This window comes from Macrobrachium nipponense, chromosome 48 (genome assembly GCF_015104395.2).
Source record: "Macrobrachium nipponense isolate FS-2020 chromosome 48, ASM1510439v2, whole genome shotgun sequence".
Lineage (NCBI taxonomy): Eukaryota > Metazoa > Arthropoda > Malacostraca > Decapoda > Palaemonidae > Macrobrachium > Macrobrachium nipponense.
Genome location: NC_087223.1, coordinates 22,250,374 through 22,257,873, shown reverse-complemented (window position 1 = coordinate 22,257,873; position 7,500 = coordinate 22,250,374). Strand labels below are relative to the sequence as shown.

At 38.8% G+C, this 7,500-nt stretch overlaps 1 long non-coding RNA gene across 1 annotated transcript; it reads right to left on the bottom strand.

Moving 5' to 3' along the window:
- Positions 1-2,411: 2,411 nt before the first annotated feature.
- On the bottom strand, positions 2,412-6,541 carry LOC135204966 (uncharacterized). The gene is made up of 3 exons (XR_010312395.1): positions 6,403-6,541; positions 3,610-3,683; positions 2,412-2,942 (listed from the first exon to the last, which is right to left on the bottom strand). It is a non-coding gene; the product is annotated as an uncharacterized LOC135204966 (long non-coding RNA).
- Between the last annotated feature and the right edge of the window lie 959 nt (positions 6,542-7,500).

Below are 7,500 nucleotides of genomic sequence, written 5' to 3'. Positions count from 1 at the left end.
AATTAGGCCCGGTAGCTACTTAGCCGAGACAATGGGTCACTTTCGTAGGCTAATATTGGTTCATTTTAGTCGACCTTGATCAAATGGGGGGGGGGGGGGGGGGGGGGGGGGGGGGGACCTACCCAGAGTAACCCTCAGAAAATGGTCTATCTGAACATCGGCCTATTTTGATGTCGAATGAATATAATTTATCACTAACTATATATCCACTCACCCATGCAAATAATTTCATAATTCCATCAACCTTTGAGTCAGCTACATTTTTAGCAACATTTCCCCACACAGTATAAACTCTATTTCAAAAGCAAGAGCCCGTGCTGCTGGCATAAGGCCACCTCGAAAAAATGCTAAAGCATCTTCCACAACGACTGCATAATTTTTGATGATGTGGTTTCATCTTCGATTTGTAACAGTGGGTCCCAATGAGGCCCGAAGGCCGAGAGAGAGAGAGAGAGAGAGAGAGAGAGAGAGAGAGAGAGAGAGAGAGAGAGAGGAAATATACTAGGTCTAAAGCCATGGCGCACATAGGCTGTGTGGTCCCTATCTGTGTGGATTTAAAAACATCTCAAACAAAGCTTCGGCAAGCTGATGTCTGGATCATCAGCTAGAGCTATATGAACAGACACATTCGATAATAATGCGGCTTTTGTACCTGAATATCTTCTCTAATAAATGCACTCAAACCACAAGAATTGACTTATAGCAATTCTGGTGTTTAACTTTGACACTTCTAGCACAAGGACCCGTCCGTCTTGCCACAGACACATAGGCCTAAGTCTGTTTTAGGATGCTATTGCCTATTTAGCTCGTTCTAGCGTCGTAAACTAAGCGTTTTGCTAGATACTAACACTTTTAAGACGTATAATTGTCAATTAACAGCCCACCCTCAATAAGGTGTCAGAATCAGGTTAATGCGCCCTTAAGTATTAGGCCTATCGTCAACCGTTAAAACTGTCATTTGCCAACCTTGGTGGCCAGTTTATTTTACGTGATTTATCAGAGTTTATTTCAAGTGATTTATTTAAACGGGTATAGGATAGGTTTAGGTCTAATCCATTACGTGAATGTGCAACTGGACTGCCAACAGAAGTTAGCAATACATTAGGTAGAGGTGTTTCTAACTTGAAAGGACAAAATACACTCAAGTCATATCAGTTTCATGACAGTAGAGAGAGAGAGAGAGAGAGAGAGAGAGAGAGAGAGAGAGAGAGAGAGAGAGAGAGAGAGAGCAAAGATTGGTTTCAGAACCTCGTAACTGCTCTGTGTGTGTGTGTTAGTTGTTGTTTGTAGAACTACTTTCAAGCCAAATGAATTGTCAGTACCAGAGACTTTTGATTGTACTCAAAACCTTCGGTCACTGAATTTGGACCATGACATATTTGCAGCCTAGAGGCAATACCCAGAAGCCTGGGTACAGAGGCCGGTCAGTTTATTCAATTACCACCTCTGCAAGAAATAAGTACTAACATAACTACGACGTAACCTCAGTGCAGAGTATATTGTATATTTTATAGGAGTACTACTTTTTGTAACAGAGCAATTTCAACACTTATATGGTCACCTTCACTCTAGGTGAATGCTACGGTTGCATAGGATTGTAATGTTAAAACCCTTATAAGGGTTGCTAAACTCTTTAGTACGAGAGGGCCACATCATGTACATGTCTCGGCAGGCCACAGGAAAAACAAATGAGCGTCAATTTCATACGATGAATCATTTCCAAACAAAATAAAATAGATTATATGTTAATACCACACGTCTTGACATCAAGGTAAACCAAATACACCTTTACTTTCATGCTACCACATTGTTACGAATTCGAGATCAAATCTTAAAAGTATGGATTTCAAATGTTCATCTGATCAAATTCAACTGCCACCACACTTTAGCTTTAAGTGACCATGTCCTGGACCATGTCATAAGAACTGGCTCACTAATGACCACAATGCGTGCATCTCTTTAGAAAATATGTACAAGGCACAATTATCTTGCAAAAGACAAACCGCAATCAGGTTCAAGACAGGGAATTATGGACGCAGCAACAGTTTATTAGCGAAGTAAAAATGTCACAAAATATCTTAAAAAATTTAACAATTCTGAGAAGATCCTTAAAAACAAATTACCATCTTAGCAATACTTATAAAATCTTTATGTTAATAAATGTAAAACTTAATTTCATATTTAACGCTCAGTAAAAATTAACTTTATAAAAGGAAAACTATCAAAACACATAATCACATGAAACCTAATTTTAATTCCAATTTCAAAACTTTAAAATTTAAACTTCCTATGAGATTGATAAAATACAATGTCCCCTACAAGACTACAAGATTACAATCCTTCATAAAGAAATCAGTTTCAAGATTTCCAGTAATTGAGGTATTTAATTTAGCATCACCACAAAAAAAATTTAACTGCACAAAAAAATCTTCATGAGAAGAATAAAAAAAAGGAGACCTTTTTAGCAATTTTAAAATAAATAAACTCTGACACACTAATCTAAGTTTGGTAAAGAAACCCCATGGAAGAACCTCACTTACACATTTAAGGTTTTCGTTTTAGTTCATTGGCAGGATTCAGAGATTAAGGTTTATCTTCAGGGGCACTTTGCAGCAATACCTTCCAGCAGTTGTCCCCTTGTGCTACTGTCAGCAAAATCCTCTTGTGATTTTTCAGCAATACCCCTTGTGCTGTCAGCAATATGCCCTTGTGCTGCTGTCAGCAATATCCTCTTATGATTTTTCAGCAATATCCCCTTAGGCCACTTTTATTAAGTTCAGCAATATTTCCTTGGACCACTCTCAGCAATACCTCCTCTTACTAAAACCACAGGCATTGCACTCCAAGTTCCAGAGGAGAAAGAGAAACAGAAGGCCAAAAAGTGGTAAAAGGATGGCTAACACAAGCCCACACGGGTTCATCTTGTCAAGCATGGTGCCACTCTGTAAAATGAAGAAAAGGGGGTTTGTCCATTAGCCAGTTTTTTTTTTATTTGCTTTGCTTGAATGAACTTTGCAGTACACTTTTAATCTTGAACTAGATAGTGGACCCACACCCCCCAAAAAAAGGGGTTTTAACCTAGTATGTATCTACTATGATTGTATAAACATCAACAAAAGACTGATAATATCAAAGATGATGACTCCCCCAAAGAAATGTTAAGTCCTACTATGAAAGTTCCAAAAATTGTAAGGTGTTAAAAGTTTAGATCTCAAAGCGAATACAGGCATGTTTAGTTTACAAACCTGTTGGGGACGACCATATAAACATTAACAAAAGACTGATATTAAAGATAATGAACCCCCCCTCCCACCCAACGAAATGTTATGTCTTACTATTTAAGTTCCAAAAATTGTGAATACCTTTTTATGCTCAACATCACCATCTATGCACTAAAAAAACAAAAAAACAAAAAACCTGCTAAATCTAATCCCCTAGACGAAAGGGGTTGCATTTCAATTTCCAATTGAGCCATTTCTAAACAATATTAAGAAACCACTTCCCAGGGTATTCTAAGAGGTAACTCTCAGTCCTAGAAATGCTAAAAAATGTAGAAAATTTATGATAAAAATCAAGACTTCAGTTAAGGAGTTGAATGAGTCTACTTACACTACACACTGGACAGTCCCCACCAATCACCAGTGGCATCATGGGAGCAGCCACGGCTGGGGCAGCTACAGCAGCTGTTGGAAGCAAGGAGCCTGTTAGTGAATTCTGAATCCCTTAACCTCAATTAAAGCAAAGTGGGCCCTGATAGCAATGTACTATGTTAGGTAGATCTAGGGTATTATTCCGCAGCGACCTAGACTATGGCAGTTGTGGTTTTTCTATGCAGTTTTACCTCCTGAACAAGAATTTTAGTAAATTTATTTGAACGACTGTAATTAACCCCCAGGGGCCAGTACTAAACACGGTGAAATACTTGGACGCCCCAATCCCTAATGGATGTTGTATCCGCGGTTACGTTCCTTGCAGTCCGTGCGGAACTATTCTGTAGAATTACCTTATGTTATTATATACTATGATATCATTCAATTAAGCGTCCTAATGTGAAATTGACAATAAGGTTCATTTGGGGGTAGGTAAGGAAGGACTTGAACACACCCATGATATATAGATTTGGAGTTTGTGACTTGCCTAACTGAAAGGTATAAGTGATATAGCAGCTTATCTCGACTGTCAATTCAAGTTCTTGTCTGCTCCTAACAAGTCAAAGAGCCTTCAACACTGCAAAACTGACCACTCCCAAACTTGAAGGGTGAACAATATAGGGTAAAAAACCGCATGGTACAGGGGTGGACCATGTACAATCAATGTGTACAACCCCAAAAAAAGTACATTATAACGCGTCCTGACATCGGAGATGGGCATCAGACGCGACTTCTTGTTGGTGAGAAACGGAGCTAAAGACCTCTACTCCGGTGTCAGGATGCGTTATAATGTACTTTTCTTGGGGTTGTACGCATTGATCGTACATGGTCCATCCCTGTACCATGCGGTTTTTTACCCTATATTTACCTCTTAAAACATGTACAGTTTCTAAACTGTGCTGCTTATTCTATTAACAATGAAGTTACCTGGCTTGGAAATCGGCAAAATATACATTATAATAGTCATACTAAGATGGTACACCTGTAATCAAGATTCAAGATAATGCAGGATAAAACTTGGCCAAAACCCCATTAGTGGTTGTCCTTACTAATTACCTGGTAAAACTTACATAATACAATGCCTGATATCACTTTCTGTTCTTCAAATTACTGCTACCTCGCCTAACATTACTTAGAGAGGGCTTGACAGGTCACGATTACAGAATACTTTACATTACATCATCTTTTAAGTAGATGGTTACAAACAAGTCAATCCACATTTTCAGTTTGTTTCCATCTTTCCACTTAACTATTTCCGATTTCGGTAATTCTTCAGAAGCAATCCGCACTGGATATTAAAATAAATAATCACCTACATGGAAAGAGCATGTGAAAAGCAATATAAAAAGTATAGTCATTATATGAGAGATTGAACGGGGTGGAATTAAATGAGCTTGATAAGTTTTTACCTCGAATTTTTCCTAAGTCGGGAGAGGTGTTTCCTCTACGGTAATGTTTACTTTTAATGAGCCCTCTAACTTACTTTCTTACGGAAACAAAAGCAGTTCCAGTTACTCATTATTGGCTGAGAGGTGTGACATCGTTATGACGTCATGGGTTTCATAACCAATTACGAACGACTTTAGTCGAAAACTAAGTTCACTAACATTTCAGCGGAGTAATCAAGTTAGCTGGTCCAGTGTCCACTGGTATCCTTGTTTGACTGAATACTCGAAAAATGAAGCAAAACCGGCATTTTGTCTTCCTGTTGCTATGGCAGAGGTAGTGGCTGGCCCTTCTGGCATTAATTTTGACAGAGACCTTCGATTTCCTACCGATTGTTTGCAGTGCAATGTGGGTTACGGTATATTTTATCATTATTTGTCTACTGGTGGTGGTAAAGAAGTTGTGATTGAATATGCTCAGAGACATAATTTAATTCTTCAGCCAAAAAAACTGCGAGTGTTGTGGAGCTATTTGTCGGATCGACTACAACAGGAACGCCTTTGGGTGTGATCGCTCTGTAGTGACGAAAGGACGTCGGCGTAAGCGATGCGACACCCAAATCTATCTGCCACGGTAAGTAGCCTTACTGTAAACCCTGTGGGTAGCGCGCGCAGCGCAACATTACCTCTTGCCGTACATGCCGTGCTTGCCAAGAATCTTTAAATTTGCGGATAAGGCGCGAAGCGCCGTTCCGCTACGGCCTTACTGACAGCACAAATCGATGGTCGCCGATATGTAGTCGCTCCATACTTCTTTGTTGTTGTTTTGGTATCGCCGCCATATTGGCTTTGGTGTTCTTCCGCCGATTTCGGTCGGCGGTCGAGTGGGCCGCGAATCAGTAGGTGCTCCCAATTATTATTATTGCTGCAAAGCACTCCTTTCTGGTTGTTTTGCGTAAGAAATTAAGTTAGAGGGCTCATTAAAAGTAAACATTACCGTAGAGGAAACACCTCTCCCGACTTTAGGAAAAATTCGAGGTAAAAACTTCTCAAGCTCATTTAATTCCACCCCGTTCAATCTCATATAATGACAATGCTTTTTATATTGCTTTTCACATGCTCTTTCCATGTAGGTTTGATTTTTATTTTAATTTTTTAAGCCAGTGCGGACTGCTTCTGAAGAATTACCCCGATTTCTTACGCCTTTTTTTGGTCAATTAATCTTCTGTGGTTTGAATAAATTAATTAACAACTAAGTGACAACATTGGTAATGGCTACCTAAAAGGACAACCATCTGCCAACAAAGACTATCTGGTCACTCTGCATCCACTCAAATCATTACTACTAAACACTTGTTTCAACTTACTTGCTGCCAGCATCCTTCTTTAATATATCTTCCAAGAGTGAAGGGGAAAACGCGATAAATTTTAGATCAGTGACCCACGGGAAACACAGACAGAGACACGTCGCCCAAGATCCAACTCTGTAAACAAACCATTTCTGGCCTCTGGAATCTGGAGTACCATGACTTACCTAAAGACGAGCCAAGGATGAGTTTCAGGAAGTGACAGTTGTCAGTGACATTCTCGGCCAACAGATGGCGCCACTACTTTCGAGCCTTGCAAATAATGTTTTGGCGACTGATTTTATAGATTTATAGGTAGCGTTTTCTGTAACTCAATGGAAGAAACGTGCAACAGTCATTTGGAAACCAGGCATCGGTTCTACGAGCTTTCGATTTCATATAGGCTACTTGAAGCAAGTGAGATTGGACAAATACAAATGTGAATTTTGCGTATGAATGCCCCGAACTAATTTCATCTTTTGTATTACCATTGATGTGTTATTATTATTTTTAATAGAAAGCCTATTGGTTTCTCATGTCTTTTAAGCTTCGCTAATAGTGTCTTGTTAAGAGGCATTGTTTACAGGCTTGAAAAGCAATTCAAAGTTGCATATCACGATTTCCTATTGCCATTCTCTCTCTCTCTATAAGAGTTAAGTGTTTCAAGGCTATTTTGAAGAATTACACAATTCTAACAGTGCATTATTAGTTTCAATTCCTTAGTATGATGTGAACAGCAGCCCCTCTCTGAAAGCTTGCAAATAACGTTATTGATGTTGCTACCCTTGCACTGGTTATCAGCACTCAAGAATAGAATCAATGAACGCACGAGTTTTGTGAAAGAGCTCCAAACAGGAGAATAATTGTAAAAGTCGAATATCCTACACCAAAGAAAAAAGCCATCAGTCGTCTGCTTGACGAAATAATGTAACTTGAATTGTTTACGTTTCTTGAGGTGCCATTACATATATTATTACTGTTTTTTCACAAGTGATTCTAGGGAGTTGATGTTTTCTGTATATGAAAATGACATCATATAATTGTGTTTTTTTCTTTTTTGTATTATAACGTCATATTCATCTTGTATTCCCTTTAGTTCCCTTAAAGTTTAATAATTGA